The sequence below is a fragment of the Chelonia mydas genome, chromosome 1, assembly GCF_015237465.2.
Source record: "Chelonia mydas isolate rCheMyd1 chromosome 1, rCheMyd1.pri.v2, whole genome shotgun sequence".
Classification (NCBI taxonomy): domain Eukaryota; kingdom Metazoa; phylum Chordata; order Testudines; family Cheloniidae; genus Chelonia; species Chelonia mydas.
In genome coordinates, this window is record NC_057849.1 from 224,990,732 (window position 1) to 225,003,134 (window position 12,403).

The 12,403-nt window shown below is 41.7% G+C and overlaps 1 protein-coding gene across 17 annotated transcripts in view; it reads left to right on the top strand.

The window, feature by feature from the left end:
- The window catches only part of PHF21B (PHD finger protein 21B), a 206,892-nt gene that overhangs the window by 105,130 nt on the left and 89,359 nt on the right, over positions 1-12,403 (top strand). The window lies entirely within an intron of this gene.

Genomic DNA, 12,403 nt, shown 5'->3' on the forward strand with positions numbered 1-12,403 from the left:
CTTATGTAAAGAAACCACCTCCTGATGCACACAATCAACTCCCCTCTTAATAACAGATACTCCATTATAACACCCCCAACATTTGGCTCCTTGCCATCCTGTAACTTGTTTTAGACATCTATCTATTGCCTAATGTGATAGCCCACACAAGGAGTTAATTCTAGAAGGAGTACATAATGAGAAACTGCAGCTTTCCAAACTTCTGAAGAGCAGATTAATGAGAAGGAGGGAAAAAACCAACCCTACAACCCCTTCTACCCAAATGACAGGGTTGGAAAGCCCACATCTCAGATTAAACAACTTTGAAGTTGTCTTTTGTTTTCTTTTATGTACCATTTTCTCCTTTGTTTTACCTGAACTGAAGTTGGTATTTATTCTTTCTTGGCTTTGAGGTATATTTGGACATCACATTAGGCTACCAGTGTCTGAATAGCTGAGAGTTACCTCAAAGGCTGGAGAGTGTGCTGAAATTACACATGTACCACACACTCCTGCATATTGCCCTGCAATCCTGCTTCAGTGTTTGGCTCAAACAGTAAGGAGGACAATTTAAAATGCAAAGGTTTGAGAACAATAAGAAACTTGTTACAAATTTTATAAATGTTAAAGACTTGATAGTCCCAGCAAACCTAGGAGGTCCAGCCCTGCTTCCATTTGGCATTGCTAATACTCACGACAAATTCAAATTAGAAATAAGACCAATTCAGATTAAAAATAAAGCATAAATGTTTAACAGTGATTAACCATTGGAACAAACTACCAAAGGAAGTGGTAGATGCTCCATTTTTAAAATTTTTTTTATTTTTGGGGAGGGGGGGATGTTGTCACATCAAGACTGGATGCCTTCTACAGAATATGCTGTAGTCAAACACAAGTCAGAGGTGAAATTTAATGGCCTGTGATTTAGGGGAAGTCAAACTAGATGGTCTAGTTCAATGGTCCCCAACCTTTTTACTCACAAGATCACTTTCTGAATTTAAGTGCAACCCAGGATGTACCCCACCCCTTCCCCAAGGCCCTGCCCCGCTCACTCCATCCACCTTTCCTCCATCGCTTGCTCTCCTCCACCCTCAGTCACTTTCATCGGGCTAGGCCAGGGGGTTGGTGTGCGGGCTCTAGGTTGGGGCCGAGTGGTTCGGAGTGTGGGAGGGGGCTCCGAGGCTGAGTCTGGGGCAGGGGCTTGGGGTGCAGAAGGGGTTGAGGGGTGCAAGCTCTGGGAGGGAGTTTGGGTGTAGGAGGGGGCTCTGGGCTGGGGCAGATTGTTGGGGTGAAGGAGGGGGTGCAGGGTGTGGGCTCTGGGAGGGAGTTTGGGGCAGAGTGTTGGGGTGCAGGAACGGGTGTGGGGTGCTGGCTCTGGGAGGGGGCTTAGGGCTGGGGCAGGGGGTTGGGGTGCAGGCTCCCGCCAGGTGACATTTATCTCAGGCACCTCCCCATCAGCAGCGCAGTGGGGCTAAGGTAGGCTCCCTGCCTACCCCAGCCCCACGTCTCTCCCGGAAGCAGCCAGCACACCCCTGCCGGCATGGCCCCCCACAGCTCCCATTGGCTGGGATTTTATTCTTACATCAAAAGCTGTAAAGACACGTTCTGTGATAAGAGGAAGAGAGTCTCTGAAGACAGTTCACCAATGAGCAATGCATCTTATCAAATGCATAATATAATGCCACAGGCATGCTTTCCTCTGACTCAGCTCATGATAAACTGTTCATTGGATATAGATTTAGTGTAACCATGAAAGGTTCTTTATTTATATACCATTAGTTAATAGAATGGGTTAATTTTACATTAGGCAACAACAACCCACAAGTGCAGATCCGACTGTGCAGTCTCTATGGTGGCAAAATTCCCACTGAAGTCATTGTTAGATGGTTTAACTGAGAGAATTTGACTCTCATGTGCGTAGTGAGAAAGGTGCAAGGTAAAACTGCACAACACTGTTGGTACTAGACACTTAAGCTCCTTGAGCCCCATTCATCCCTACACCTGTGCTGACCCTGGTTCAGGTACTGAGAGGGCAGGCAGTGTGCTTCTCTGATTGGCTGTGGTGAGCTCATTTGGTCCCTGACACAGGCTGAAGCAGCAACAAGTTACAGCAGCCTGTATGAGCCCAGCATCCAGATTAATTATAGTTGCCCTTAGCTGACACACACACAGATGGTGTCACCATCCTTATCTATGGGGGGAAAGATTTCTGGTAGCAGAGGGCTCTTTAACCTACCAGGAAAAGGCATAACAAGATCCAGAGGTTAGAAGCTGACTCTAGACAAATTCAGACAAGGAATAGGATGCAGCATTTTAACAGTGAGTAATTAACCATTGGAACAACTTACCTTGGGATCTGGTGGACTCCATCACTTGATGTCTTTAAATAAACACTTGATTTCTGTTTGAAAAATATGCTTTAGCTCAAACAGACGTTATGGGTTTGATGCAGCTTCATTCTCATTTCTCTTCTTAATGAAAGGTACTGGGTGAGGTTCTATAGCCTGCGTTATTCTGGAAGTCAGAGTTGATGTTTTTAATAGTCCCTTTTGGCCTTAAAATGTATGTCATTCCAGAGTCATACAGATGCCATATCACTGGACCTTTCCCTACATACAGAGGCAGAATTCTAGGGCCAAGTTCCAGGAGGAGCTTGGGTACTGTTGTGACAATTGGTTTATAAGTTCTTCCTACTTACACATTTACCATGGAATTTACCAGGTCAACTTCTTTTCAGTAAAAAATGTTATAAATAGGTGCAAGAGAACCAGACGAAGAAAATGGATTAGTCTAAATCAAGAAGGCCTCGCTGATATAATCCAAGGAGTGTTGAAATTATGCTTGTTAAAAACAGATGATGTAAAGCTGGAAGTTAATGAAGTCAAATTGGTGTGTCAGATATTAGACCTAGCTGGTGCACAAAATAATGAGGGGATGGGCTACTCCATCTACCATTCCCTTTGTAGATCCTTAAAGAAAGAGACTTTTGATGGGGATGAGAAACAGAGAAGAACAGATGAAAGAGAAAAACAAACGGAGGCTACTTGAGCAAACTTCTCCCTCATGGCTGCCACCCCCACCATCTCCTGGGACCCCAGGCCTTCTTTGTCCTTATCCTCAGAGTTGTCCTGACCAGAGCAGGCCAGAAAGAGACATCCAAATGACATTATCACTCTTACCAGCTCCAGCTAAATCCCAAACTCCATCCTGGGGTGAAATTAGATCAGATTTTAACAGCAGCATCAGCAACAGCTTCAGCCCATCTTAACCAAGGGATCTGCCAAATAGAAATAGTCTGTGCCTCACCTTGTTCCTGTTGAAGTCAGTAGGAATCTTGCCTTTGGCATCAGTATGAATAGGATTGTCCCTTTTATGGGAAATACCCTTCTCAGGGACTGTTTGGTTTCCCAGTGAATCGGTGCTAAATGTTTAAAATGAACCCCTGTCATACTGAATGAAGGCAACATAACTGACTTCTTGTGTTCACAAAGGTACCAGGCCCATTTCCCACAGTGTCAGTCACTATAGTTGGGATTCAGTTGAGAGAAACCTGTCAATGTGAGACTTTCCTACTTCAGCAGGGAAAGGGTTAAAGCTGCTGCTTTTTCAATATTTCTGCATGAATAAAATCTGGTAGAAGAAGTTTCTTTCACATTGCCAAGACCTTTAGACATCACATGCAAGATTAAAAAAAAAAAAAAGGGTTGTGGCATCTAATTGTTTATTCGTGATGGTGCGAATGCAAATCTTTGTTGCCATGAACCCGCTCTTGCTTGATTATGTCTTGTTCACATGCTCTTTGCCAGGATACAGTTTGTCTGGATCACTTTGATCCATCTTCTTCCTAGCTGTAAAAATCTTTGTTTATAAGGTCACGCCCAAGCTTCTCAGCTCAGTGTGAGAAAACATGAGAACGTCAACCTTTCTCAAAACTGAAATCCTTCAGGCCATGTGTCATTCTTGCATTACATTGTACTGCTTTCCTAGATAGGTGAGCCAGTATTCTAGGTTGCACCAAAAATTACATGTGTATCTCACATTCACTTCTTAGATATTTAAAGGATCTTTATGTAACCTGATTGCATCATTCCTTATAATTTGTTTTGCATTTTGCCTTTAAATTAAATGTAACTTATAAATAGAGTCTCCCATCACATTCAGTTAGACCAATAATAAAATTACTATGTTAAATTCAAACTAAAAATCTGACAGATTGTCAGAATGAGGAAGAAAGAACATAAGAAGGAAGGATGATCTTCTAGTTAAGGCACTGGACTGGGAATAAGGAAACGTGAGTTCAGTTATTGGCTCTGCCACAAATTTCCTAGGACTGATTTCCCAGTGTAATGCCTAGCTGAGAATCTGTGCATACACATGATTTACATGTCCCACTTAATCTCTCTGTGCCTCAGTTCTTCATCCATAAGGTAATGGTGTTGTAAGGATAAAATAATTAATGTTTTATGAGATGATCAGATGCTGCAGTAATAGTGGCCATCTAAATACCTAGATAGGTAGAACATGATGGAATTTCTGAGATACCATTTTATTTAATCCTGTTTGTGGAGTTCAGAACTCTCAGAATAGCACTTCTCAGATATTTGCATATTATATGTGCTTGCAGTATGTAGGAACACAGAACTGGGAGGGATCTCCTGGGCCATCAAGTCAAGTTCCTTGCTATCACAGGCAACCCCATCATAGAAATGTAGTGCTGAAGGGACCTCAAGAGGTCATCAAGTCCTGCCCCCTGCTGTGAGGCAGAACCTAGTAAACCTATACCACTGGTGTTTGACCACTCTCTTAAGAACCTCCAACTATGGGAATTCCACAACCTCCCTTAAAAGCCTATTTCCAGGCTTAATTACCCTTACATTTACTAATATCTAACCTAAATCTTACTTCTTGTCTGAGCTTCAGTGGATTTAGAGAACAATTGACCATCATCTTCTTTATAACAGCCCTTAATGTATTTGAAGACTGTTACCAGGTCCCCCCTCAATCATCTTTTCTCAGGATTAAATGTCCAGGTTTTTTTTAACCTTTCCTCATAGGTTGGGCTTTCTGAACCTAGTATAATTTTTGTTGCTCTCCTCTGGATTCTCTCCAGTTTGTCCATGTCTTTCCCGAAGTGTGGTGCTCAGAATTGGACACAGTGCTCCAGCAGAGACCTCCCGAGTGCCAAGTAAAGCGGGACAATTACCTCCCGTCTCTGACATACAACACTACTGTTAATACACCTCCAGAATGATATTAGCCTTTTTGGCAGCTGCATCATATTGCTGTCACCTGTTCCATTTGTGATCTATTATAACCCCCAGATCCTTTTCAGCAATACTACCAGCTAGCCAGTTATTGCCCACTTTGTAGTTGTGCATTTGATTTTTCCTCCTAAGTGAATATAGTCATCATGTAATCCCATTCATCATATAAGCGTGTTCATAAATTTATCAAGCTGCATCTGAAAACCAGTTAGGTTGGTTGTCCCTGCTATAACTATGACATAACATAGTGAGTTAAACATAGAGTGGCAGCCTTACTTTTGAATCTTATTTTTCTGTATTTTCACTCAGATTCTTGAAGTTGTTTAAATGTAACTTCTTTGTACTGAATTTGTTTACACAGTCATTTAAAAAAATCTAGAAAAATTGTTAAGGGGAAGAAGCTTCCTCTCTGTCTCACACACACACACACAGCCTCCTATTGATAATTATCCCTTAGCCTAATATTGGTTTAGTTCTGAAAACTGCTGCTGATGCTGGATTAGAAAGTTACGGAGCTGCTTTTAGAGCTTTGGGTAGAGGTACTTTTATGAAATGTTAATACTTTCAGCCCCCTTCTCCACTTGCTCATCCCAGTGTAAACTAAGGGTAATGCCATTAAAGTTCATGGAGTTACTCCCATGTAAATGAGTGGGGAATGAGGTAAAATGACTGTACAGACTGAAGCAGCAGGAGTTTCTTCCAGCATTTTGGCCCAGAAATGCTCCAGGCTGGAGGTGTGCCAAGCAAATTTGCAGTTCAGAGGCATGGGGGAGCTGCAGAAGCATAAGTCGCAGCAGATGACTAAGCATAAGATCTAAGGCGGTGGTCTTTCCTCTGCTGTCTGCCTCCCACGGGAATAGGCACCTTCTCTCCCATTTATGCCAGCAGAGTGAGTGGGCTGGCACTTATGTGTCCCAATGCAAAGCTCCCCACTGGTTTAGTCTATCTTGTCATGGAGTTAGTTATTCATGGAAACAGCATAATTGCTACTCTGATTTTGGGATCAGCACATCATTCTACAGTGGGCAGAAAAAGCCCACTTTTGTTAAGATCACACACCTTTTTTCAGCGTGCATTTCATAAGCCCATATGAAACGCGCAATTATGGCTCTCCATGGTTGTAGATCAGCTATGTGCATATGTGTTGACAGAGCATAGGTTAAACAGCCTTTTTAGACTGTATGTGCTCAGATTTTTCTGATTTCTGCTTGGGTGCCACTGTGAACTTTATTATAGTCAGACCTTTCATAACACAACTTCTCTCTCTCCCCTTATCCTCTAATTAAGAAATCTTTTAAAGCAAATTTTATTTTAAAAGAAAGTGCATCTGAACTGAGAACTTATGTGCCACGTTTCCTCCCCACAGTATGAACTAAGATGACCAAGTAATAAAAGTTTCTTATCTTAGGCTTCATTATAGAAATGCAGATAAAGCCTTAACTGCAGCAATGCTGACGGATACTCCTGTAGTAATAATAATGGGTCATTGTACTGTGCTCACCATAAAACATGTAGGAGCTTCACTTGCTTTCTAGCAACCTGTACCGTAAATGGAAACTTTCTCCTTTATGCATTTAACCTCTGCTGAACTCAGCACTACAGGTCTTCTAACATTTTGCCCTTCTACACATTAGATAAAACACTTCTCCTTTGCATTGTACCCAATTCTTTCTGAAAGTTCTGGTTCAGAAGATAGAATGCATTTCCCTTTATTCCATCACGACACTATTTTCCAGCAAGAATTGTAACCAGTTGAAAAGATATTGTCAACAAACCTGTTTATAGGTTATAATTCCCTTTCCTCCTAAAGTCTCCATTACTTGAAAACAACTTTTCTTTCAGTGCCTTTTTTCTCCCTTCGCATTTGGCCATCACTTCTTGTTTTTATTGAGTTGGCTTTTTGATGCCTCTTGCAGTTTTTGTTTATTTCCTTGTTTGGGCAGCAGTATTTCTGATGATGTCAGTACAGCTCTCAGAACAGTGTTTGTTATTTTACTATTGTTACAAAGCCACTGGCATTGAGGGCTTGATCCAAAACCCATTGGCATGAATGGAAAGACTCCCATTCACGTCAGTGGGCTTTGGATCAGGGCCTGATGTAGAAACTACTGTTTTGTGTAGATTCTAAAAGAAGACAGGTTCTTTGTCTTGGGATAAGGGCAATCAAGAAATGTAGGTTATATTTCCAGCTCTATCATTGACAATACATATAATCTCATTATTGACATACCTTAGCAAAATACTACTGTAAATCATTCTGAAGAGAATTTAGCCCAAGATAGAAAGCTTCCTGGCTGAAGAGCAAATGGGTTTAGACCTAAAAGAGGTATGGTGGAGCAATTATTCCATCTGCACAAGCTGTGCGAGAAAATACTGGAGAATAATGGGATAGTGAGCCATGTTTTTGTGGATGCCAAACATCACATAGAGATCCAACAGAGAATTGAACTTACGACTACTGCTCTAACGATGCACAGCCACACTTGGAGAAGGTGTTACCTTGAAGCATAAAATAAAATTTGTTGCAGTCTCTTGTCTTCATCATCTTCCTATATGCTTGTGAGTCATGGACATTAAGGAAACAGAACATTAAGAGAATTTTTGCCTTCAAATTGAAATGCTACAGTCGATTGTTGTGTGCTAGCTCTACTTCACACAGGACGAATGTGGAAATAATTGCCTGAATTTACAGCATAAAAGTAGTGATGCCTGATATCATTAAGACAATCAGATGAAGAAAACTTGAGTTGCAGGATGTGTGAGTGGGATGAGCTGAAGAAGATTGCCAAAGTGTTGCAGAGACTGGTGCCAGGGGCAAGGGGTTTCCTCAGAAAGTGTGGCTGACTGGGAGGGTTATGGTATGTTGTACGATTGAGGGCTGTGTGTAGACCGCCAAACAAAGAGGAAGATTGCTGGCTAATAATGCTCATGGGTTGTGTTTACTGTTCATTGTGACGTGACATGCTTTGTATTATGAAAGAATGCATCACTGAGTTGCTGTGTGACCTTGAGCAAGTCACTTCACAGTGTCTCAGTTTCCACATATGTAATATTGGGAGACTGATATTTACACACCTTTTGTGAAGTGTTTGGTGCGGGGCGGGTGGGGGTGTCTTCTGATGAAAATTGCTGTATAAGTGAAAAATATTATTAATAATAAAAACATAATTTAATAATCAAGGGATGGATTTTTCTTTTAAATGGATGTTGAGAATTCAGAAGACATTCTCTAATAGGCTATAAACATTTTAAGATCAGTAAAATTTTAAATGTAAATTACTTGATGGAGACCCTATAGTCTTCTAAGGGTAGAAAGGGTAATCTACACTGTGTCCAGGCAATTTTCAGCCTCTCTACCTAGGATGCTAGTTGTTATGGGTTGTGCTGTGGAAAGTGGGTGGTTTTTACACAAGCCGCTGAAGGTTCAGCAGGTGACAGTGAGTATTGATTTCTGCAAACTTTGACTGGATTCGAATTGGTGGTCTAGCGATGAAGGGTGCTCATCACCTTTTACTAGAATCCCTGGGCCAAGATCCATAGACCTGAGGAATTCTTTTTGTGATCCCTTATTTTATCTTTTCACAGCTCCATCATAGTAGATTACGAAACTGGCTAGTCTGTGTATATTTTCTCCCAAGAAGGCCATTGCCATTAGACTTTCCTTTTTGAGTTATTTTTAAGAACTGTGAGTTACTTTAGTTCTTAAAGTGAGAGACTAACAATAGTGGCTAGTGGCAGGAATAAAATGAGCCAGTTTTGTGCAAGCAGTCCCACTTTTTGTTTCTAATGCGCTCCGTTTCCTTTACTGTAACCCCAGTCAAAGATGTCATTTGATCATATTCTCTCAGTTGTACCAAATGATGTGGTAGCTTTGTGATTTAGATAGTTGGGGCCAAACTCATTCATAGTGTTAGTGTTGCGCCCAGGATGATTTTGGACCACAGAAACTAGACCGAGACTCATTTTTTCATTTATGACCTTACCTGGTGTTTGAACTCAGGTCTCTAGAAGTGAAAGGTTAGTGTGCTGACCCACAGCATTCCCTTTTTCCCAGCGTTATGTTTCTTCATAGCAAAAGGCAAAGTTGTGGGGGGGGGGGGGGTTGGGTTTTTTGGTTTTTTTTTTAACAAAAAGCTATGGCAGGGATGGAAATGTGCAAAAAGTAAGCATAGTGAGTCACCAGTCCATTGTTCACAGACCATCATTTTATTTTATTTTTTTGCAGCTGTTCTGCAGAATACCTTTTTTCAATAGTAAACCAGTGTGGCACGATAGTGTACCAGGCAGTGTGTTTGTGTGACGGTATGAGGTAGGGTTTGTAATAAGTGACTATGATTTCATGTACTCCACAGCACACAATGGAAGCATATGGCCCAGAAGTATATTATTCTCACCTTCAGAGATTCCTGTAAACATACGACAGTTATGAAAAAGTTTGCTAAAGCTTCTCTTATTTTCTCCTCTCTTTTCTTTTGTGCCCTTGAATCTTCTCTCTGTAAATCCACAGATCTATGTCTCTTTATCTAAGTACTTTATAGCCCTCGCCAGTGTAATATCTAAGTGCCTCACAAGAACAATCAACAAACAACTCTTTTTCTCTTCTCTGCTTGCAGTAGAAGCTTAAAATCTAGTTTAGATACACACAAACCTTAACTAGCTTCTAGGCTTTTCCAGATCATTTCCATTTTATCTGCGAATTGTATAATTTTTCTCCCTGTTGCCATCTTTATTTGTAAAGATAAATGCAAAGTTACTGCATGGTGTCCTTGCTTTCTCCTTATCCTTTGTGTTTATTTCCCTATTGTTGTTTTGAAGTGGGCCAGTATTTTCTTTCTCAGTCTCTCTTCTACATTCCACTTTCTTTTATATTATTTACTGCTGTTGACATACTCTACATTAGTTACTGCTCATTACTCTCTTTTTGGCCCCATAACAATGCTTTTCCAGTGTTTTAATTTTGTGTTAGTATCTACATTATCTTCCAATAGCCAGCTCCTTTGTTGCTTTGTAATGTACTTTTCCAGCATCAATACATTTCCTTACCTTTATTTTGCTTTAAATATATCCACTTTCATTAGCATTTCACTTAAATTGGAATGAAAATACATTATCCCCTTTGTTTCTTAAATATGTCTTACTTTTCCAACATTTGTTAATTTATTTTTAGAATTAACTAATTCCGATCAGTTGCTTGTACTCTCGCCTTCCTCTTAACTCTCATTTAATAAAATATTCTGTGCACATCCTGTTGTGTCTGTGATCAATTAATCTTCTATGTCTAATCAAGTGGTATTATTATTATTTGTGATTCATAGACTAAAAAAATGTTCAGCATTTAGAAAATCCAGTTTGGCTTGCTCACTGTCACTCTCTTTCTCTCTTCTCAACCCCACCCCCTCTGCCATCAGTTTTTCTGAGTCTCCTTTCTCAACTGTCCATATCCATGGCATCAGACTAAAACAAAACCTCTAACTTTATTTTATGTGCTTAGGACATAAAAAGAGGAATGTCATCTAGTGGTCTGAACACAGGACTGAGAACCAGGAACTCCTGAGTTTTGTAGACCTGACTTTCTATCAAACTTTCAAAAGTAGCCCCTGATTTTGATTGTCCTTAATTTTTGGATCATCCAACTTTAAAACACCTTGGGCCCGATTTTCAGATGTGCTAGGCATCCACATCTCCTGTTGGCTTTTCTGAGAACAGGATTGGGCTCACTGTTATCGCACAGCCTCCAGGTCTGTTGTATCCTTTCTTCAAACTTAGTCAGTAGGTCAAATAGGCACGGCAGTTGTCTTTTGCACTATCCAGAATTTTTCAGTGTTCATCATATATAGCCCCAGATAAAACACACTGCAGCAATCCAGTGAGAAGGTGACTAATGTAAGGAAGAAAGATGAGGGATGGTCTGATGATTAAGGCCCTGGCCTAGGATTATGGAGATGTGGATTCAGTTCCCAGCTCTGTCATTGACTCTGTTTAGACTTGGGAAGGTCTCTGTGTGCCAGTTCCTCATCTGGTAACTGGAGATAATAGCAGTTTCCTACCTAAGAGGTGTTATGAGGATAAATTAAAGTCTGTGAGACGCTCAGAACCTAAAATGATAGGTGCCACAGAGATGTCTAAACAAATGTATGTGTCCCAGAGGAACTTTGTATCCCAGAGGAAAGCTCTTAATTAGGGCCCTACCAAATTCATGGTCCATTTTGGTCAATTTCACAGTCATAGGAATTTTAAAATAATAAATTTTATGGTTTCAGCTATTTAAATCTGAAATTTCACAGTGTTGTAACTGTAGGGGCCCTGACCCAAAAAGGAGCTGTGCGGAGCTTGAAAGGTTATTGTTGGGGATGTTGCGGTACTGCTACCCTTACTTCAGTGCTGCCTTCAGAGCTGGGCATCTGGAGAGCAACGGCTGCTGGCCGGGTTCCCAGCTCTGAAGGCAGCGCTGCAGCAGTAAGGGTGGCAGGGGATGGTATTGTCACCCTTACTTCTGCACTGCTGCCTGCAGAGCAGGGCCCTCAGTCAGCAGTCGCCACTCTCCAGCCACCCCTGAAGGCAGCAGCACAGGAGTAAGGGCGGCATGGTATGGTATTGCCACCTGTACTTCTACACTACTGCTCGTGGGATGCTGCCTTCAGAGCTGGGTGCCCGGCCAAGAGCTGCTGTTCTCCAGCCGCCCAGCTCCGAAGGCAGCGCAGAAGTACGGGTGGTGATACTGTAACCCCTCTAAAATAACCTTGCGACCCTCCCCTCCCCCCCGCAACTCCCTTTTGGGTCAGGACCCCCAGTTTGAGAAATGCTGGTCTCCCCCAGGAAATCTGAATAGTACAGGGTAAAAACACACAAAAGACCAGATTTCACGCGGGGAAACCAGATTTCATGGTCCATGATGCGTTTTTCATGGCTCTGAATTTGGTAGGGCCCTACTCATAATCTACTTGCTAGGTCAAGCTGTAGAAAAAGCTCAGGAGCAGTCCTGTATTCTGCTTCCTGGTGCAGATCTGGGGTCTCTGCTGGTGACTAAGGGGTTCTCTGTGCTGGTTGTCTGTGTGCTGCTGGGTAGCCCTTCTAATTTACTCCTGCCAAGGGCTTCCATAACCATCCAGGGCTGGGGTTGCCAACTTTCTGATGCAGAAAACTGAACACCCCTGTCCTGC